The following is a 24,531-nucleotide window of genomic DNA, read 5'->3' on the forward strand; positions in this document are numbered from 1 at the left end:
CAAAAACAAGCAAACCAAACATTTTTTTCCTAACAGAATGGAAGTGTAGCTATTTGAACTAAAGCAAAACATACAGAGCTATTATTAGCATGTATTCCACTAGTCCCAGTTTCACTAACTAGCACTGACTGTGTACTAGGGTACTTCAGATAGAATTAAAGATAGGAATCTTTCCATGAACACTTTGAAGTACCCTCACGTAAGTAAAATTTATATAAACACTGTTTGTCCCCATCAGTGGAATTTGTGTATCCACTCCATGCATCTGCTTGTATGTTTAAAGTGGTTTTCAAAACATTTCAGCTGGGAACTCGACACTTTACAAGTATACCCATGTGTGCATGTAACTGAAGCAAAAGTTACACAAAGTATTTAGCCTAACTATATACGGTGTACTCTGATATTTTCTACCCTATTCCACGTTTTGTACTGAATACAATTCAAAAATAAGTTTGTCACAGTAAACTGATTCCATGACCCACTATTTAGACATGATACATACTTTGAAAAATACCATTTTAAACTACATTGTTAGTCAATGTGTCTTCCACAAGATGTCTCTCTTCATCCCCATTCCTGGAGACTACTTATCTATTTGGCATCAAATATCTGATTTAATACAGTACACAAAATGTTAGCTAATACATTTTGTTTGAGCTTGCAAGTCCTTCCATGCCGCATTAAAAGTTCTAAACCATACCTTGCAAGTCTTCGGAATTTTACACACACCAATTTTTCTTGATCTCAGTCAGGTTATATAAGGGTTGCTACCATTCTTTATTGATACCTATTGCTGGTGGGACGACCAAAGTTGTTGAGGCAAATCATTTCTCATAAGAGTACTCACATTTAATATGTTTCAAGTCTCCTCCCCTCTCCATCAGTTCAAATCCCTCAATCTTAAATTGCCACAAATAGAATGGTTTGCTGTTCTGAATAGAGCACTATGACATCCAGTGATTCCTCATCTTAGTTTTGCAAATGAGAACCAAGAGAGTTGTCCTAAGTCTAGCCAATCATCATTGGCTGTTTCTCCAAAAGAGAAACTCCTGGGAAATGGCTGATCAAATTCATCTGTGTATCTGAGCTAGTATGTTGGATTCGAATATTCCCTAGGACAGAGATTACACAGATGCTATTGTTAATTCAGGCAGTTAGCTTGATGTTCTCCGTCTAAGATAACTGTAGGGAACTGGTACTCCCTGGAAACAGAATCAAGTAAGTTATGTCCAAGTACTGTTGTGTTTGAGGTACTGGGATTTCATTATGTTTTCCTTTTAACATCTAACAACTCTTCAGTAGAACCTTAGTGATTAATTTTTAAATTCTCAAATCATTTTCCTGCTTTGCCAATTGACATTTTTTCTATTCCCATAATTAAAGCAAACATACGTGCACTAGCACATAACGTAATTTAGGGTCTGAAACCCTTCCCAATTTAAAGGCAGCTTATTTTGGTCCATAGAGGAATATATGTGATATTTTATTTAATGAATGCAAGAATATCTGGTTAATTTATTGAAGAGTTATTTGACGCATTAAATTTTTTATAGCTTAAATACCATTAATCTAGGGTCAACTGGCAGAAAACAACTGTGGATATCTATTATTCCAAAAGTTATTATACAAAATAGCATTGGAAATCTTATAGTTTCTATTGAAGAAAATAATCATAGAGAAATGGGAGCAAGGGAATATCTCCAATCAAAGAAACAGAAATAAACTCTAAGCAGAGAGGGAGAACATGAATAAATATTTATTGTGAAGATCACCAAACTAAATCTATTTAAGGAAATATAAGTGAGAAGTAAAAAGTTAGCCTAAGGAAAAAGCTTCCCTATAAACTTATCCTATAATACAAAACATAATTTAGTACGCGTGTTGGCAAACTTTTCGGTAGAAGGCCAGATTTTAAATACTTTAGTCTTGTGGGCCATACAGTCTCTGTTGCAACAACTCAGCTCTACTGTGGCAGCAGAAAAGTAGCCATAGATAATATGTAATACATAAATGAATGAGTATGAATATGTTCCAATAATACTTTACTTACAAAAATAGATGGCAGGCCAGATTTGGTCCATGGACCAGTTTGTCAACTCCTAATTTAGTGTATGCTTTATGCTAAGATATAATGGTTTGAAAACCAAAGACCCTTTGTATTTGTAAATTCAAATGTAAAGGAGTTTTATATGTTTTATAGGGCCCAATCAAAAGAGCATCTACTTCAGGAAAACTTTGTACAATATACACATGCAGGGCACTGACCACTGAGATAAAACCTTACTCTACTGCAATCTCATTGCATTTCATTTGGCCACTCATAGATCACTTAATTTTTTTTTTTTTTAACCATATACTATTACTACTTTTGTACATGACACCTCTCTTCTATCAGACAGTAAATAGTTTTAGAAATGCACAGTTTAGCAAATACTATTACATATACCTCCTTAGCAGTAGCTAATACATATTTGCTGAATTCAAAGTTTATATATATACATATATTTTTTCTTAGTCCATTTTGAGAAAACAAATTTATAAACAAGTTCATATTGAGGACAAAATATCCTGAAAAATTCTAATTACACAAAACACTAAAAATTCTCCATAAAATATTTAAAAGAATAAATCTTAATGCATGTTTGAGCTGGAGAAAAATTATGTGAAATCCTCAAAGGACAAAAATGAAATAGGACCAGTAATCTGGAAAAGTAATAGAGCTCTGAAGCAGACAGCTGCCCTGGGGACATGTAGTGAGGCTCTGTGGCCATGAGCTTCGGTTATGACTCTTGTACAGTGAACTAAAATAAAATTTTGGTTAGGTAGACACCAAAAATAATTGAAATAGAGTATATAATATTCAAACCAGTAGTGGGAAAAACAAGGAATGAGAGAAAAGTCAATCCAAAAAAAGATAAGAATTAAAATAAATATTTAAACACAGACAAAGCAGAACAATTAGAAATTACAGCATAAGATAGTAGAAACAATCTAACATATCAGGAATCACAAGTGTAATGGATTATAAAATCATCATTAAAAGACAAAGATCATTACGTTAGATTTATAGAAGCCAGCTAAATAAGGTTTAGAAGAGATATAGTTAAAATATAAAGACACAGAATGTTTAAAATAAAAATACAAAAATGATAACAAAAGGGAAAGATTAATAAACAAACAAAACCTGCTGTAGTATTTAAGTCAAAAGGCCTTACTAAAGATAAAGAAGTTAACATACTATTAAAAAGTATTCATTTCATGTTGCCAGTGACAATTCTAAATTTGACTGCAAATAACATATAAAGAAAAAACTATAAAAATACTAGGATAAATAGAAAAATCCACCTTCACAGTAGGATATTTTTATACACCTCTCTCTGTAATTGACAGATCAAACAGATCAAAAATTAATAATGATGGAGGATATTTGAACAACACAATTAAGTTTAATTAGATTAAACTAACTTAAGCTTTTGAGTTCTCTCTATGTCTCTCTCTCTCTATATATATACATATATGCATAATACATAATTTTTATGCATGTATAAAACTTTTCAAATCTTTTCCAAACCTCTAGGCCTCAAAAATACTGGAGATGTTATATTTCTTAAGCTGAGTGGGAGAGTAGTACATCATGTATATTTTTTTCTTTTTCTTTACATTTTACATATATTATATATAATATTCTCTTATATGTATGAAATAGTTCTACTAAAAAGAAAGAAAAAAATCAATTCTACCTCATCAAATATCATTAAATAACAAATGAGCACGATATGGAACTAAAAGAGGATCGTGTTTAACAGCATTGAAATCTACAAAATTGGCTATCAATGCCATTTAATTAAGAAAAAATGATACCACCCAATAACTTTGTGAAGTACATAATATTATTATTCCCATTTTATTGGTTAGAAAACCAATTTTTGTCTGGGGCTTTGCTTTTACTTCCTACTTGAATATGTCATTCTAAATCCACATACTTTAGATCTTATACTGAGCTCACATAGAGAATGAAAATAAATACGATTCAACTGGCAAATTAAAGTGTTTCTGGAATCATGAAGGTGTTAATTACCAGTAATATCAACTTTTTATCATAGCTAATTGATGGTACATGAAGAAAAGCTGACTACGGAAAAGCAAAAGCTATGCTGATGAACTCATGCCATGAAACTTCTATAGATCTTTTACTCCTGCTCAATAATACTTCCATTCATATTTCAACTCCTCCATAGTATTTATTCCCAAACTTTTTCTCAAATTGACTTCAAGCCACTGTATCCTCTTGAAAGACTCAGAATACTATTTTGATGATTTGTGGTCCCAGTGTAGGTTTCCTAAGTGCTCCTACATCTTAGACTGCAGGTAGCAATAGTTCCTTCTCCAGTAAACCACGATAAGTGCTTTGTTGGTAAGATGAGGTTTCTGGATTGAGGAGGTATGAGGGTGAGGTCTTTAGTTTCTTACCTTCTCCATGGGAGATCTCAGAGTTCCTATGGAAAACAGCCACCAAGGACAGTGTTCTCCCCAGAGGGATACAACTAAGTGTCCAGGGGCAACTGTTCTCCAAGTGCTTCACCCAAAAGCTCAAGAAGCTGTTCACACAGACATGTCTCCAAACACCGCCAGAACTCACATCCTCCTGGGTGCTGGCCCTTGGTGGCCTGTACCCATCTGTACCTCCTCTCACCGGGTCAGAAGTTCCTTCCTGGTTTCAGCAGTAGGCTGTGTTTATGCTACTGGTTTGGACATCCCAGCAGGGAGTAGAATGAGAGAAAGAAAATCATGCTGCTACTCTAGAACTCTCTCATGTCTTCAAATCTCTTTCTTCCTGGGTTTCCCCCTTATTCTGCACCGAAAGAAAAGGTCCAACTCAGATCCCTGTTAACCTATCCAACTTATTTCTGAGTATGCTTCTTTTTACCAGCAGACATTATAGAAGGGAGGGGGGAGGGGAGGGAGCGAGAGCATTCATTACTCCCACTTCCTCAAAATCTACCTACTCCACAACCTGCAATGCTCTACTGTATTCCCTTCACATTAGTCCGATATCTCACACTGTTGAGATGCTGTCCTCGTAATAAAATCTGTCTTCGGAACCGAGATACTGGTAGTGAAACCATAAACAGAAAACTTATTTTTTGTATCTGATGTTTTAATGCTTTAATCCATATCAAATATGTGACAATGCTCTATTATGAATAATAAATGGAATACATATTTTATTACGTTATTCAGTAAACGTGGTGCTACAAATGTAAAATTTTTTCATAAAATTTATTTGTACACTTCAATTTTAGATTAACAATATATTATTGATTAGTGAGATTGACAAAAATTTATGATCACAAATCACAGATTTAAATTATTTAGATTGAAAATGGAGAGTGTTATAAAATATGCAATGCTATCAAAAGAAAAGCATTGATATTTAAACTTGGATTTTCTCCCTGGATATAATTTTTTTCCATTGTGTCAATATATAATAATCATTGCATTGTTTAAATAACTGTGCACTCATTCAAGAAATTCTAAGATTCTACTTGTAAACAAGTTGTTTGAGTGATTAATGATAGATACTTTAAGGAAATAAAGATGAATGCCTAAAAAGTTAAATATTTTGTAAATGTCTGAAAAGCAAAATATCATCCTATGAATACAAAATAAACAATTTAAGTAGGAAATTATTGATGATATTCTTACCAAATAATAAGTATTTGTTGAACACACTATAAATAAGATGCATAGTAAGATGCTGAGCACAGCATCTCACTCATTTCTATTTTGTGTTTTAACTTCTTTCATCCCCAGAATGCCAGAAGGTAGAAGAAAATTCCACTCTTCTTCCTGGCTTTCCTTTTTAAGGTCTAGACACCGAGAGCTGGATTTTCCCAGAAGAGGAAGGGATGGGAGCTAGTGCTTTGAAGTTTCAGAAGCAGATCGTGAAGGAAGACTTTCCCCAAGATGAAGAGAGCGGCAGAGACCAGGTAGTTGGATGGAGCCCCCTAAAATGGAGGATAGCTTCTGGGATGTGTATACCATGGTGGGAGGACATGGGTACATGGAAACAAGAATGGCCTATGTCTCCCATCTCATCCTTAGCACAGAATACATACATGGGCACTACCATGTGTTCCCTTCACCAACCTTGGCTCATGGGCACCATCAAGGGCTCAGGAAGTTAGTGACATGGAGATTAAAGACAGGAGAGCTCTTCTGAGAATGCTGAACTAGTTAACAGCCTCCTAAAGATGTGGAAGATGTCCAGTAGAGACCCCTGATAATGACTGAAATTCAATGTTTTGCTAGCCTGATAAGTTGAAGCCTTTTACTTGCAAAATTTTGACAATCACACTCTATTGTTGAACTTAAATTCACATTAATCTCAACTGTAAAGCACAGTTTTTGACTTCAAGATATGAGCAGTCTAGGAAGTAAGTTATATGTAAATATAAATTAGGAGTTTATAGCAACAAATACCAAGTGACAAGGAAGGGCAGTAAGTCATGTATAGTTGTGCAGTTAAAAAACTGTTTCTTTTCCCCATAACACATCATTCTCTTTTTAGTGAAACTGTCTCTATGATTCCACCCAGTAAAATTTCATTGCATTTCAGTGATTGACTAAATTTTTTTAAATGATGTTTGAAAATAATGGTCCCTTATATCAGAGTTGAGTTGAAAATAACAAACATCACAGTTTTGGGGGCAAAAAGATCAGGGAATTTTGTGGTATAAAATTGTTGGAAGGAGAATGGGAGTGGGGTCTTGGCTCTATTTCCAGGAATGCTCCCACCCCCACACAAAACCACAAACTAGCTATTCAAAGTTCTTCTAACAGAAAGCTCCGGAATCAGAAATCGACTGTCCGAATGATTGGCGTTAGTATCCCACCACCTCAGCCAGCTGAGGTGCCCTGATCTGGAAGCTACCACCAGAGCCACACAGAGCCTACTAAAGAGTTTCCAGGAAAATGATGCCCAGTATGCTGCTATGGCTCTCCACATAACTCAGTTTTATTTCATGTCTCATGTGAGTACATCTGACTGGTGGAACCTAAATCACATCTAGGATTCTAGCTGCAAGAGTCTGTGAAATGTACCTTTTGGATTTCTGGCTTCTTCATGAGATTCCCTAAAAAGATTTTGGAACAGATGTTCTAAGAGTCAGTCTTCCACTTAACTTATAAACCTCTGATGTTTGTCAAATTGCTAAATTCCTTCCACTGTAGCCTACGTGAGAAATATCTGAGTCTAAGATATCCCATTCATTTTCTCTCTATCTCTCTCTATTTTTCTCCCTTCCAAAGACATATTTTATTATGAGGACAGCATCTTGACAGTGTGAGAATAATGTAAGGGGAATACAAATTGAGAAAAGAGCATTAAGATTGGTTTTTAAGAGAGCAATTTAACAGAGCATTGCAGGTTGTGGAGTAGGTAGATTTTAAGGAAGTGGCAGTAACGAATGCTGTTTCTCCCTGCCTTCCTTTCCTTTCCTTTCTTTCCTCCCTCCCTCCTCCCTCCTTCCCTCCCTTTCTTCTTTTTTTCTTCTTTATACACAAAGCACACTCTACTATGGGAAGCATTTTGTCTCCACCAGGAAGTTTTTTGACAGATTCAGTCACCTAAGAAAGTTACATATACATATATGTACTTGTGTCTGTCCAGTCCATTTCACCTAGTAAAAAAGCTGCAAGGACAGCAAATCAAGGTAAAACTCAGACTCAGATACAAGACACATACACAATCAAGCAAACGACAAAAAATTTTCTTTCCGTAGTGATTTGATGCATAGCACAAATCCAACACGTGTGATGAAGACCCTCATTATTATTAGCTGGGATTATTTCATCAGCTAACTAGGTTTCTTGCCAACGGGTTTCCTCACTCTTGTTCATCTTTCATACTGCCTGAATGATCTTTCCAATAAATAGGACCAATTATGTCAATCTACTGCTAAAATGTCATCTCTGATGTAGTCCAATTCCTCATCCTGTGGTACAAAGTTACCACTTATCTATCAGCATCTCTCACATACATTTCATATATCACACTACAGTCAGACTAAACTTTCTCCCTAATTATCAAACATAGGTAGGATATCAATTCAGCAAACATATATTAAGCTCCACCTGCACAACAGGCACTGCTTGAGGCTCTAGGGATACAAAGAAAATATCATAAGATACCAGCTGTTAGTTATTGTATTACTTTATTTAAGGCTTTTTGATGAATATCATAAAATGGTCCCTTTCTTTTGTACATGAGGATTATCCTCCCACATTAGGCATTTTTTTCTTTCAAGGCTAATATAATTTGATCATGAAAATAAAACTTGATTTATTTTAACAAAATGTAAACTTCTGGGCTCTGTTCACAAAATTAAGGAAGGCTTATATTAGTTTTCTTTTGTTGCTTAGAGGAACAATTAGTCTTAGTTAAAACATGTTAATTGTATTTTTGTAAGATGTTCATAATATATTGTACATATATTCCCATTTTAAATACAAGTTGTTTACAGGTTTCAGGCAAACAATATCCTTCAAAAGAAACTGATTGTGATTGCAAATGTATGTAACTCAGGTGAAATCACTTTGACAGCAGTGTATTTTCCCTTCATCCTTGAACTTACTTTTGTAGCTTGAACCCTTACCAAGTGTTACTTAAACTTTCACTTATCAGTAATTTGCTAATTTAAATTTACTTAGGTTAACTTTTTACTTAACACTGACCGTAGGAATATAGTACCTGCATGCTATTCTCTTTCTGAGCACGGTGGCTCTCTTTTGAAAGAAGTTTGATTTATTCTACCCTTTGACTTTGTTGTCTGCTACAACCCTTGTGAATTATTCCTGAAATTTAAGAAATCTGGCTGTGCAAGCTTGAAACCAAGGCCTCCCACTTCTTTGCGAGTACTTGAGGTATCTTTTGGGCATCATTTAAATACTATTCTCAGAGTGAGACAAGATAAAGGAAAGATTCCAAAACCCAGTGTTAAATGTAAATATTTTAAAAAATATAGACATAGGAGGAACTCAGAAGATTAATGGGCACAATTTCCTCATTTTTATAAATGAGAAAACTTAGGGCCATGCTTTAAGTGGCTCATATAAAGTTGGAAAAATGGCTTGTAATAATTAGGTCCTCTATTTCCAACTTTCCACTACACCATCCTATCTGCAGAATATTCATTTTCATTATGGCTAAAGGTATGAAAAGATCGCTTTGAGAGGGTTGTTTCTTTGGTATTCTTAAATTTAGTATGAATCAAAATGATCTAAAGGAGCCTGTTAAAATGCAAATTCCTGGACAACCCTACAGAGCTCTGATTAGTAGATTTGAGAAAAATTCCAGGAATCTACCTTTTTAGCAGTCAATCCCAGAGATCCTGGTGCAGATTATCCAGAAACCACCATGTGGTAGAGATTCCATACAATAAGGATAAACATAAAATAAATGGATTTTTTTCATACATCTTTCAACTCACTTCATAAAAATAACCTTCATCACAGAATTACATTTTAAGCATAAATGCAAAAATTTGGGCACCGCCAGTATGAAAATATGCTGAGAATTTTAAAATATTATGTTATATATATTTTAACCTGATACTCATCACTGCTTAATCTCACCATTTTATGAAACACAGATTTTGCATATTAGTATATATAAGTTTAAGAAACGATCATAGTGTTTTGTGTACAGCTTAAACATACATTGTTTCAGAGATATTGTTTTAAACATTTCAGTAATTCAGAAATTTACTCCAGATATTATTGAGTAATTTTAAAAAATGACTACAGTTTAAAAAATTATTTTTCAGTTTGTATCTAAGAACATTTGGTCTTTAGTTTACAAGTATACTTTTTACTTATTGCAAATGTCCAGCAGATGGCACTAAAGATTTTTATTTTTACATTTAATTCTTCAATAGTGATTTAAACTATTTTTCTTTAAAACATCTAGGGTGTTAAAGAAAATCAGTACAATCGGTAGGGGGTGTAACTTATTAGAAAAATGTGTTTTCAGATGTGGCTGATAAAGAACAAAAGAAATTTATAAAATGTAATTTCTGCTCTTTTGTGGAGGACTCTCATTCTACCTTTTAAAAAATTATCTATTAAGGATTTTGTTGTATGTTTTTCTATTGCTGGTGCTTTTTGGTCCTCCATTTAGCACTGTTAAAAATGTAGTTCATTCAATCAGCATCCCACAGTGTTCAGAAAGCACTGAGAGATGACACTTAGGAAAAATAAGAGCATAACTGATGATTAGCTATTAATGTTTTATAGCCTTTTACCTCAGTCAAGCATTTATTTTTAATTCCATTTTCAATTTACCATAGGAAGCTACTCGTGAGTAAGCATTAAATGAAGACATCTCAGGACGCAGAGGCCCACTGGCATTCATGTACATTTTTGCTCTACTCTATCTCCCAAGAAATACCTTCACTGTGCTCCTGAATGTTGTGAGGCACTGCATGTGTAGACACTTTGTGTATTGCGTCCTAGAAATATCATTTCTAGATTATGGAACAATATCATTGCTTTCTTAATACTGGAGATGTATCAGAGGTCTGAAACTGAAAACCTAGCATAAGAAGAGGTCATTTTAATATTTTGATGAACATGTTATCTCATTCACAGTACAATTCAAGAGAAGAAAATCAAATAAATTGATGAGAAAACATGAAGTAGGGTATTAACTAGGAATAAAATTTTTAAAAGAAATGTTAATTTTTCAGAAAGCAATCTTAACAGGTAATGTTGGGTCCATCTATATGATAGACACGTAACTGATCAATATTAAATAGGTCTAGCCATGCCCCGGAACCTGCACCAATTTGAGCCTAGCAGCGGCAGCAGTGGCAGCAGCGCGGTATGGCACTGCTAGAGGCAGACCCCCCTCTTGGACTGGGGTTGGGGGTTGAACAACAGCTCACAGGGTCTGTCCCACCAAGGTGCACCAAGCAGAACCACATGGCACTAGGGGCTCATTCTACGACCACAGATTCTGGAACAGGAACCAAAGTGGTTAAACATAACCACCACCACAACTACCTACTGTCAAGCAAAGACAATTCACCTCCACAGTAGCAACCAGGGCCACTCCACAGCCAACTTCAGTGTAATTGGAGAAGCAAATCTTCTACCAAATGACCAAACATCAATGAAAAAATACTAGAAATACAAACAATCAAGAAGAAGTGACACCATCAAAAGAATACAGTAATGTTCCAAAATCAGACCCCATGGAACAGGGAATCCTTGAAATGTCTGAAAAAGAATTTCAAGCAATAATCTTAAGAAAATTTGAAGAAATAAAGGAAGACTCAATTAGAGAACACAATGAAACAAGAAAAAATATACAGAAGATGAAGGAGGAAATCTACAAAGAGATTAATAACTTAAACAAGAGGGTAGCAGAACTTCTAGAAATGAAAGATTGACTCAATGAAATAAAAAGCACAACTGAGAACTTGAGCAGCAGGGTAGAGCAAGCAGAAAAAAGAATTTCAGAGCTTGAAGACGGTTTTTTTGAAATAAGTCAGGCAGACCAAAAAAAAAAAAAAAAAAAAAAGGAAAAAGAATTAAAAATAATGAGGAAAATCTAAGAGAGACAGCAGACAACCCCAAGCACTCTAACATCTGAATTGTGGGTATTCCTGAAAGGGAGGAGAAAGGAAAAGGTATTGAAAACCTACTCAAGGAAATAGTAACAGAAAACTTCCCAGGTGTAGGGTGAGATACAGACCTTCAGATCCAGGAAGTTCAAAGGTCCCCAAACAGATTCAACCCAAAAAGATCCTCCCCAAGACACATTATAGTTAAATTCGAAAAGCTCAAAGACAAAGAGAGAATTCTACAAGCAGCAAGAGAAAAGCATCAGGTCACTTACAGAGGAACTCCCATAAAACTAACAGCAGACTTCTCAACTGAAACCCTACAAGCCATAAGAAAATGGAATGTGTATTCAGAATACTAAAAGAAAAAAATTTCCAGCCAAGAATTCTTCACCCCACAAGGCTCTCCTTCAGAAATGAGGGAGAAATAGTATATTTCCTAGACAAACAAAAGTTGTGGGAGTTCACCACCACATGACCAGCCCTGCAAGAAATTCTCAAGGGAGTCATTCATCTGGAATCTGATTAATGGTGACCACTATCACAAATACACAAGAGCAAAACCCACAGTTAAAAATGCCAGCAAGAAAGAGAAAGAAGTTAAATCATCCCACCTTAAATTTGCAGCTAACATTGAAGAAGAAAAATGAAAAGGGAAATAATGATCAAAAGATATTTAAACCATCTAAACAAGAAGCAATTAAATGACAGGAATTAAGCAACACTTGTCAATAACTACTCTAAATGTGAATGGACTAAACTCCCCATTCAAAAGACACAGACTAACTGACTAGATTAAAAAGCTAGACCCAAGTATATGCTGTCTTCAAGAGACCCACCTCACATGTAGAGACACACATAAACTAAAAGTGAAAGGATGGAAAAAGATATACCATGCAAATGGAAACCAAAAACGAGCAGGAGCAGCCATTCTTATATCAGACAAAATAGACTTTAAACCAAAATACATAAAAAAGACAAAGAAGGCCACTATATAATGATAAAGGGATCTATCCAGCTAGAAGACATAACAATCATAAACATGTATGCACCCAATACTGGAGCACCCAGATATACAAAGCAAAGACTCTTAGACCTTAAAGAAAGAAATAAGACCTAATACATTAACAGTGGGTGGTCTGAACACCCCTCTCTCAGTATGAGACAAGTCTTCCAGGCAATAAGTCAACAAACAGACACAGGATTTAATCTACACCCTAGACCAACTGGATTTGGCAGATGTATACAGAACATTTCACCCAACAGCTTAGGAATACCCTTTCTTCTCATCAGCTTATGGTACATTCTCCAGGATAAACCACATATTAGGTCACAAATCTAGTCTTAGCTAATTTAAAAAAATCAAAATCATTCCAAATATCTTTTCAGACCACAATGGACTAAAATTGGAAATAAACAATAAGCAAAATGCTGGAAGCTACACAAATACATGGAAACTAAATAATAGGCTCCTGAATGACCTATGGGTCCAAGAAGAAATTAAACAGGAAATCAAAAAATTTCTAGAAACTAATGAAAATATAGATACATTGTACAAAAACCTGTGGGATATGGCAAAAGCAGTACTAAGAGGCAAATTTATTGCAATAAATGCTTATATCAAAAGAATGGAAACACTTCACATAAACTACCTAACACTATACCTCAAAGAACTTGAAAACCAACAACAATCCAAGAAATGGAAAGAAATGGAAAGAAATAATTAAGATCAGAACAGAACCAAATGAAATAGAGACCCCCAAAACAATAGAAAAGATTAACAAAACAAAAAGTCGGTTTTTTGAGAAGATAAATCAAATAGACATACCATTAGCTAGGTTAACAAAAAAAAAAAAAAAAAGAAGAGAGAAGACCCAAATAACAAAAATCAGAAGTGAAAAGGGAGACATTACAAGTGACACCACAGAAATACAAAGAATTATTAGAGACTATTATAAACAACTGTATGACAACAAACACAAAAATCTGGAAGATATGGATAAGTTTCTAGACACATACAAACTATTAAGAATGAACCAAGAAGAGATAGAAAACCTGAACAGACCAATAACAAGCAAGGAGATTGAAGTGGTGGTTAGCAATCTTCCAACAAAATAAAAGCTCGGGTCCAGATGGTTTTACAGCTGAATTCTATCAAACTTTTAAAGAGGAGTTAATATCAATTCTCCTCAAACTATTCCAAACAATTGAATCAGACGCTACTCTCCAAACTCATTCTATGAGGCCAACATAACTCTGATACCAAAACCAGATAAAGACACAACAAAAAAAGAAAATTACAGGCCAATATCTTTGATTAACCTAGATGCTAAAATCCTCAACAGAATATTAGCAATCAGAATACAGCAGCATATTAAAAAAAATATACACTATGATGAAGTGGGATTCAATCCAGGGATGCAAGGATGATTCAACATATGAAAGTCAATAAATGTGACACATCACATCAACAAAATCAAGGACAAAGACCATATGATTATCTCAATAGATGTTGAAAAAGCATTTGACAAAATGCAGCATAACTTCACGATAAAGACTCTCAACAAATTAGGTATAGAAGGAAAATATCTCAACACAGTAAAAGCCATTTATGACAAGCCAGTATCATTCTGGGGAAAAATTGAAGACCTTTTCTTTAAGAGCAGGAACAAGACAAGGATGCCCACTCTCACCACTTCTACTTAACATAGTACTAGAGGTACTAGCAAGAGCAATCAGGCAAGAGAAAGAAATAAAGATAATCCAGATTGGAAAGATGATGTCAAACTTTCTCTATTTGCAGATGACATGATAATATATATAGAAAAACCTAAAGACTCTATCAAAAAACTCCTAGAGCTACTCAATAACTTCAGTAATGTTGCAGGATACAAAATAAATGCCCCCAAATCAGTAGCATTTATATACTCAAATAATGAATTTACAGAAAGAGAAATAAAGAAAGTAAGCCCATTTATGATTGCCACAAAAAAATAAGATACTTAGGGATCAATTTAACCAAGAAGGTGAAAGACCTCTACAATGAGAACTACAAACCACTTCTGAAAGAAATTAAATAAGACACAAAATCATGGAAAGATATTTCATGCTCTTGAGTTGGAAGAATTAACATTGTGAAAATGTCAATACTACCCAAAGCAATCTACAGATTCAATGCAGTCCCCATCAAAATTCCAATGACATTTTTCACAGAAATGGAAAAAACAATCTTACCTTTCATATGGAAAAACAAAAGACCCCAAATAGCCAAAGAAATCCTGAGCAAATAAATAAATAAATAAAGCTGGAGGCATAACATTACCTGACTTCAAATTATACTACAAAGCTACTGTAACCAAAACAGCATGGTACTGGTATAAAAATAGACATTCAGACCAGTGGAGTAGAAATGAGAACCCAGATGTCACCCCTCAGGCTTATAGCCATCTAATATTGGATAAAGGCAACAAAAATCTACACTGGGGAAAAGAGGGCCTCTTCAACAACTGGTGCTGGGAAAACTGGATATCCATATGCAGAAGAATGAAACTAGATATGCATCTCTCACTATACACTAAAATCAACTCAAAATGGATTAAAGGCTTAAGTATAAGACCTGAAACTGTAAAATTACTAAGGGAAAATATAGGTGAAACACTTCAGCAACTAGGTCTGGGCACAGGCTTTATGAACATGAGCCCAAAAGCACAAGCAGCAAGAGAAAAAATAAACAAATGGGACTATATCAAACTGAAAAGTTTCTGCACAGCAAAGGAAAGACACAATAGAGTAAAAATACAACCCACAGAGTGGGAGAAAATTTTTGCCAACTATGCATCTGACAAGGGATTAATATCCAGAATATACATACAACGCAAGCAATTATACAGTAAAAAAACAAATGGCCCAATGAAAAAATGGGCAAAGGAGCTAAATAGACATTTTTCAAAGGAAGACATACAGATGGCCAACAGATACATGAAAAAATGCTCAACATCACTAGTCATCAGGGAAATGCAAATTAAAACTACATTGAGATACTGCCTCACCTCAGTTAGACTGGCCATAATCAAAAAGACAGCGAATAACAAAAGCTGGTGAGGGTGTGGAGAGAAGGGAGCACTCCTACACTGTTAGTGGGACTGTAAATTAGTACAACCACTATGGAAAACAGTACAGAGGTTTCTCAAACAACTACAGATAGATCTTCCATACAATCCAGCAATCTTCTTCTGGGTATATACCCAGAAGAATGGAAATCATCATGTCAAAGGGATACGTGCACTCCCATGTTCATCGCAGCTCTATTTACAATAGCCAAGATTTGGAACCAACCTAAATGTCCATCGATGGGTGATTGGATAAGGAAACTGTGGTGTATATATATATATACATACATATATATATATACATATATATATATACACACACACACACACTACTCTGCCATATATATATGTGTATGCCATATACACTACTCTGGTGTATAAATATATATATATATAATACTACTCTGCCATAAAAAAGAATGGAATACTCTTGTTTGCAACAACATGGATGAACCTTGAGAAATTTATGTTCAGTGAAATAAGCAAAACACAGAGGGATAAATACCACATGTGCTCACTCATATGTGGGAGCTAAGAGAGAAAGTAGGGAAGGAAAGAAAGACCAGAGTAGTGCAGTGGTCTTACAGAGGGAGGGAACATTCCTAGGGCTGCAAAGCAGAAAGGTAGGGAGATGGGGAGGGGGAGGGTGGTTGGGGGAAAATTGGGTGGGGACACTGGGTTTATACCTGGTATAAAGCAATTTCTGGTAATTCATATCTCATGAATATTCATAATAATAATTTAAAAAACATTAAATAGGTCTAATTACATTCCATTTAAATTTTTCTAGAATCCGTCATTTGATCATGCTAATGTACCTAATACATGAAGAGCAAACTCCACGCGTTGCCAACTTAGAAGATGGTGGTGTCTACACATATGATCAAACCAAAGTATTAAATAACCAATTCATGCCTTTATCTTCTGGAATGCAGAAAAAACACACTGAAAACTTACTTTTCCTGTATTCTTGACTATTTTCACAAGACATGTAGGGAGGGGAAAAAAATAAGCCAACTTCACAACTGGACACTTCTTGGAAGAGATTAAATGTTAATAGTTTAGGCATAAGTCTGAGGCTGTCCTGCTCAGAATCAAATCTAGTTCTACCTATTTCTTAGCTTCATGAATTATTTAAATCTCTGTTCCTCAGTTTCTTTATTTATAAACTGATGATAATAATAGCAACTTCATAGGATTATTGGGAAGATTAATTGAGATAATCAATGTAAAGTGCTTTGCACATGGTAAAAGCTCAATAAATATTAGCTATTATTATTATATACATATATAGATAATACATGAGGGAGGAAAGTATTTTGCTTTTAAGTTTCTGAGTACACTTAGCTGATAACTTTGGGAAGCAGCTATGACTGGCAGGATTTCCTGGCACATGGGTATTAATGAGTGACTCAGACGATCTATCAATAGACCGCTGGTAATGGGCAAAAAGGTCATCAAACCCACAAGTATAATTTGCTTTGTGGAAAGTCCAGGAGATACTACTGGGTGAACACACATAGTTTTGTCTGAAAATTTTTTTAGCATTTTTATGTTCATTGCTAATTCACAACAAACAGAAAAAAGAGAAAAGATTCTAAAATCTGATATTCAAAAAAATATTATCATTATGCTATTTTGAACTTAGAAATGTAAGTTGCCTGAATCACTAGTATTCCCAATGGTCTAAAACAGTGGGTGAATGAATGGTATACAGAAACCTCCTAACATGTTGAAGACTTGTTTCCCTTTCACTTTTAGTGACCGATATATTTACACGTATTAAATGTATCCTACCTATGAGTGAGTGCTACGGATCAAATGTGTCCCCGAAAGGTTCATGTACTGGAAACTTAATCCCAACTATAACAGCATTAAGAAGGTGAGAAGTCCTATTATGGTAATTGCAAGTTGGGGCCTTTAAAAGATGATTAGATTGTGAAGTCTATGCCCTTGTGAATGGATTATCCATTCATGTAGTAATGGGCATGGTTCTGGTGGATTAAAAGGAGGACAAGTGAAGAGGTCAGCTCTCTGCTGCTCAGCCATTCACCACATGGTACCCTGCATCATCACGAAGACTCATCACCAAGAACGAGGCCCTCACCAGATGTGTTCCCTGGACTTTGGAATTCCCAGCCTTGGAAACTGTAAGAAATAAATTTCATTTTTTCATAAATCACCCAGTTTCAGGTATTCTGTTATAAGCAACAAAAAGAGACTAATGCAGTGAGTTAGCCAAGCTTTGTCACTTTTTCTTCTTTTGGATGATAAACTATGATCCAGGATGTAGTGGTTAAGGAGACTCTTTCAACATTACTTGGACAAAGAACCCCTACCTTACATTTCTAATATTTGGTCAGAATAACTTTAAAATGTCAATGGTCCCATAAACCTCTTTAAACTGCTTTGTTTCCCAGAAATCACAGAGCCATAAGAGGGTAAATAAGAAGTGCAACATCCCCTGATTTGCAGACTAATAACTCTCTGTGTCTCTGGACAAACTCTTCTGCTGGTCAGGTTTATGCTTACCCATTCCTGTCACCAGGCTCTCTACCTGGCCACCTGCAGCATTTCTGTCTTGTCCGGTCAGAGGTTCTGTATCACCCACTCATCTCTAGTGAGAGGATAATGAAGACATTTGAACCCTACTGTGGTTGCAGAAGGGACATGTATTAACTGCCTCTTGCCCTCCCAGAAGTGAGTGCACAGTGTATTTTTTTAGTTTTGGATTTAATCTACGTATGTGCCAAAATTTGAGAAGAGAACAGAACCCAGTGGTTCTGGTACTAAATTTCCTGGGTTCAAAACTTTCCTGAGGGGTTGGCTGGTTAGCTCAGTTGGTTAGAGTGCAGTGTTAAAATGCCAAGGTCAAGGGTTTGGATCCCTGAACCAACCAGCTACCTAAATAGATAGATGGATGGATGGATGGATGGATGGATGGATGAATAAAATTTTTTAAAAAATTTAAAAACTTTCTTGGGCTCTTCCTCTCATTAGCCTCGTGACCTGGCAAATTATTTAACACTCTAAGTCCCTAATTCTTCATCTGTAAAATGGGGAAAATAATGCCCACCTACAACCATGTGAGGATGAAAATAGCTAATATACACAAATCACTTAGGAGATGTTAGATGATTAGTAAGTACTAAGTATAATATTGGCTCTTTTTTTAACGTATAAGGAAAATAGTGACCAAAAATCAGATGAAGCATCTATTTTTGTCCTGTGACATGTAACATTATTTAATGGATTGAAATATATAAGTAGGATACAGGACTATGAAATAAATTACATATAACTGAGTTCATAGTTTTAAAGAAGCACTATCGAATAGCCTACTTTTAAAGCCTAAATTGAATATCTGAGGAATAAGAAATTTATTCCATAAAGGCTTCCTCTTTTCTATTTCTGAAAGCAGAGAAATACAAGCTTCCTGGATTTTACTTGCACAGTTTACTGAATTAGTCAGCCATCATTAGGTAGAGTATTTTCTAAACCATTCTGGAGTGCTTTTCAAGACAAGTGACAAGATGTAATTTCCTTTCCATTATATTTGCTAATGGTGACATCTGTTTTCATCCTTTAATTAAAATACATTGTTAATATGCATTTAAGACCTAACCATCATATAAATAATATAATAGGTGTTGTAAATAACTTAAGTTCTTTTATACCCATGAAAGGGAGGTCACAAAGGGAGATCAAATAACTCAAATTTTACTGCTAAGGTAAAAGATAAAATTCCAGAGAGCATCAGCAGAATTTTTGATTTATACAAATGTATATGTAATCTATATCTGTCCCATGTGACCCAGAACGCTTACCACTATTTAATCAACTCCAGACAACCTCTTCCACCCTCACCAACCACTGCCTGGGAATAATCAAGTCTATTTTTAAAACTTACCATCTTATTATGTTACGGTACTAAAAATGTGTCATAATCAGTTTTCCCTAATCATGGTGTACACAGAGCTAGGAATAGTCCATTTTACCTTTCATAATATTGCACTATCTATGAAAATCTTTGAATAATATCAAGGTACTTTGAACTAAAATCTTACAGTTTTATCACTGCAATGATCCAATTAAATCAAGCTTGATCTACTTCCAACTCAACAATCAGATCAATTTTGCAGCAATTAGTAAAAAAAAAACAAAAAAAACTCTTTGTTATACTTTACTTATGAGCAACACCATATTTTATATATTTTTTTAGTTATTTCTCTTGAGAATTTTATTAATCCCCTCTGATGTATAATCTTAACCCTAAAATCTAGCTCCTGTTCTCTCTTACCCTACTCAGTAACCCCTGCATCAAGTCCCATAGAACAAGCAATCAGTAAATGTTTAGTTTAATTGAACTGGAAGTTATTCGATGGAGTGGCTCAGGAAAAACAACTTGTCTATCCTAAGGAGAAATCTACTCTTCCTATGTCTTACATTTTACTGCCCTTTGCCCATCTTAGGGTTAAACTTAGGAGCATATTTAAAATATTGTAGCTATACAAGATGAAATTCATACTTCACCATCATCTGAAGACTTTGAATGCTAAGTAGTGTTAGTATTGCTACTGATTTCCCTGATTTTTAAAGTATACATGGGGTAGTCAGGGAAGACTTTACTGAAATGGTGAAATCTGAGCAAAGACCTAAAGGGGGTGAGGGAGCAAGTCATGGAGAGCATGACTTGGCAGAGGAAACAGCAAGTGTGATGGCCCTGATATAGGAACCTACCTGGTGAGCCAGCAGCAAAGCAATTAGGCCAGTGTGGTTGGAGGGGACTGAGAAAGGACAGAGGAGGAAGGGCGGGGGAAGGCAGGTGATGAACGTCTCAGTTCATCATAAGGATTTGGCTTTTTCTCTGGGTGAATGGGAAGCCACTGGAAGAGTCTGAGTGAAGAAATCAGATAAAAGGACGTATATTTTCTTAGGATCCTTGTGGCCCCTATGTTTGTAATAGCAGAGGGCTAGGATGGAAGCAGAGACACCAGTCAGGAGGGCTGGCAATAGCCCAGGTTGGAGATATGGCAGTTTGGACCAGATGTTGAAATTGTGATGGTGGAGATGGGAAAAATTGTTCAGAACTTCTTCTTTTGGTCTTGCTTTAACCCTTCCCAGAGCCTGTGTAGGTAGGCATATATTTTATGTTCATGACTGTAACATATTTTTACTAAAAAATCCTGATTCTTAGGGTGTGTTTTCTATTTCATCTTCTCTCATCATTAAATATAATTATTGCCAAATCACACCAGGAGAAGAGTGTTCAACTTTGTCATGCTGAGTGATACCAAAGAAAATTGTCTCTTATGATCAGAAGGGGATGCAGAACAATGATACATCATTTCACCATTTAATGACACCCAAATTTATTTGAAATTCTGATGGCATCATGAATAAAGTACCTGCCTGGCATCTACCCAACTTCTAAAACCTTGCAATTACTGCAGCATGAAGGTAGATCTAGACTGATACACTGAACTGTTTTAAAATGACCAGAAATGCCATTGATTTTGTATCTTCTATTAATATTGCATAGGCATTTTGAATGCATAGTAATACGATGTATGGGAATCTTATGTTAATAGTGTTCCTTTAGCCTCCTTTTTTTCCTCTTCTTGTTCCAGTGCCAAGCCCCAGTGGTCACAACTTGGGAGTCCATGGTACAAATCAAAGTAGAGATGATATTAAATGGTTACTAGAATGCAGATCCTATGAGGAAACAAAAACAGAGCTAATTCATAGGGGTTTTTTAAAAATAATTTTTTCTGTTTGTTTCGTAAGTAGGTTCCATCTTCCCTTAAGATAAACAAACCTAAACTGTGATGTTGTGATATAGTTAACTTCCTCAAATATATTAAATGCTTTATTATGCATTATGTGTGTGTGTCTGTGTATATATATTTTATATATATCTATTAAGCTTTGTGAGATGATCCAGGATATTGCAGATCCACAAGGTCTTCATTTTAATATGAGTTCTCATTGTGCAATGCTATAAATATAGATATGGAAGGAAAGCGTGGGAAATTGGTTCAGATGCCAAGAAAATGCTCCTTTGAATAAAGGAGTATTGGTTTTTGTTTTTGCTTTTTTTTTCTCCTAAGTCTAGGAGAAAGCTTCTACCTAACAGAGCAAATAGGTAGTGGCCTAAAGAAAGGCCTGTGATAGCAAACTGTCTCAACTCCCTACATGGGCACTAGTGAATCTGAATGAAAGCCTCTGGCCCATCATATTAGGGGTACCCAGGTCTCAGATGGCAGTAGCAGGGAAGCAACAGGGCCTCTGCACAGTGAGCTTCAGGCGTGGCTGCTACAGCCACCACCAGTTTAGTAAGGATAGTCATCCTTGCCAACATAACAAGATTTTCACAGTAAAAAGACAATCTGCATGGGAGACGATACATGAGATACTGGGGAACAGGACTGGGAAGAAAGAAAATAATGAAGACTCAGTGTAACTACAGGCAAAGAGAGAGGTAACATTTCATATTAATTACTCACATCTAAAACCTGGTGTGTACAGTATGTCTCCTGCCTAAAAATAGTGTAAACAGCCTGGCTAGGAGCACCGCTAATTTGTCACTGTGCACATCCTGCTGCTCACCTTTCTATAGTATCTATGTGAAAGACATTTTAAAGCCTACCTTAACCACATCATCCAAGCATCACCAGGTGATCAGATTGCAGGCTTCATTCAGAAATACCCTCAGCTCCCAGGTGCATGGATTATTATAGTTTTAACAGATTGCTTTTAAGACACAGAGGTTTCTGGGTTTTGTTTTAGCTTTGAATACCATCACAGTATACAGAAACGCAAAGGCATCAGGCGAAGTGGATTGTTTTATAAATTCTAGAAAAGTTTGCTATCATTAAAGGTGAATCCTTTCACTCCTGAATTAATGAAGGACCAGAGGAAAAGTGTTTCATCCAAGGCCTGTGGTCAGCATACCCCGAGCAACCGCATTACCATCAAATAAAAGCCAGGGTTTGAATTAAGGCTCTGCCAGAGACTTGCTAAGTGATTATGGACAAGTGATCTGGTCTGTCTGAGCTTTATTTTCCTCATCTGTAAATTAAGGATAATGACTATTACCTCTTAGTATTGTAGAGATTGTTGGTGCAACATCTGACACAGACAGACTTGATGCTCAGTAAATCTCAGTTTTCTCTCACCACTTTCCCCTTTCAGAAGAGTACAGTTTGCTCATTTCAAGTTCCTACAGAAAAGGGTAGGAGAGTGCAATGGAAAGACCACTAAAGTAAGAAGAACTGGGTTTGAATCATGGTTTTGCCATTCATGTACTGAAGAACTTTATACATAGCCCTTTAGCACCTCTGAACTGGGCTTCTTTATCTCTATAACAGCGATAAAATTGGACCACTTAGAGTCATCATACATTAATTCATAAGTTTAACAAATAATGATTGAGCATCTACTACATGCCAATTGCTGTTTGAGGCACTAGTGATATAAACATGAACAAAACTAAGTCTTTGTTCATGGGAAACTGGTATTCACCTAAGAGAGGCAGATATTAAAACACATTAACAAAGAACATATAATGGAGATGTATCTAAGAGCTATGAAGACAAAAGAGGCTAAAGGACAGAAAGTAACTGGCAGGAGGTGGGTTCTGGCTAAATAGGTTAATCAGGAAAGCCCTAGCAGGGAGAGGAATTCCTAGAGAAGCTCTCCTTTTGCCTGTCTGGGGAAGAGGTTTCCAGTCAGAGAGAGGAGCCAGTGCAAAGGATGGGCAGGAAAGAGCTTAGGTCAGCGTAGACAGGGCAGACTGGGGGAGGGATTGGAGACAAGGTCACAGTCAAATAATGTCAGAAAGGCCTTGAGAACACTGGAGGGGACTTTAGATTTTCTCCTAAGGGGAATGAGAGGTTGCTACAGGATGTTGAGTGACAAACTGATATGGTTTATTTAGTATTTTGATAATTTTTATGATGTAGTAATATGTGCAGTAATATGATAACTTTTATGATGTAGTAATATATGTGGTCATTTCAAGTCTTTACACACATAAAGGAGAATACTTTTTTTTTTTTAAGGAATATAGTGATGTTTGCTTTACGGGTCAAAGAAACTACCTGAATACAGTGATATTCATAGTCTTTATACAGCTAACATGAGGAAGCACTGTAGAGCAGAGAAACCACTTACACAGATGAAGGCAGAGCTGAGCAAAACCCAGGCCACTCACTAGGCAGCGTAGAATACTGGGTTCTGTGATTGAGGAGGAAAGCCACTCCTTTTTGACAGTCATTTGACCGAGGGACCAGAGTTAACATGCTTTCCTTTGTGAAATTTAATAAGGCATTTTTGACAGTGAAAAGCAATCAGATACTCAGTATTAAATTTCATGTAAAAAAAAATGGTTGAGAAGTCAGTTTGATATCTAGCTATAGAGATCAAAATCCATCATTTGGCGTGAGAAGTATTTTTATCTCTACTGAGTTTTTGGCTTGTATTTTGAATTCATCTCAGTGGAAAATTGATGTTGCATTCAGTGTTTTCTCTTTATTCTACTAAGCAATGAATCTCAGTATTAACCTTCAAGTATGTGTTCTGATTTTGTTGAAATAAGTGTTCAGCTCTGGCAAGGATATGATTTGCATTTTATTTGTATGAAGAGCCAATACTGATTCGCACAACGAATGACAAGAGCTAAGACACAAAGGATGAAATTTCCAGTTTAAATTATGCAGGTGGTAAAAAACAAAACCCAAACCAAAAAAAAAAAAATGTAATATATATATATATATAATGGAATGGATGTCAAA

The 24,531-nt window shown here is 35.6% G+C and overlaps 1 protein-coding gene across 6 annotated transcripts in view; it reads right to left on the minus strand.

The window, feature by feature from the left end:
• Positions 1-24,531, minus strand: part of RIMS1 (regulating synaptic membrane exocytosis 1) — a 469,818-nt gene that overhangs the window by 268,336 nt on the left and 176,951 nt on the right. The window lies entirely within an intron of this gene.

This window comes from Cynocephalus volans, chromosome 5, assembly GCF_027409185.1.
Source record: "Cynocephalus volans isolate mCynVol1 chromosome 5, mCynVol1.pri, whole genome shotgun sequence".
NCBI classification, from domain to species: domain Eukaryota; kingdom Metazoa; phylum Chordata; class Mammalia; order Dermoptera; family Cynocephalidae; genus Cynocephalus; species Cynocephalus volans.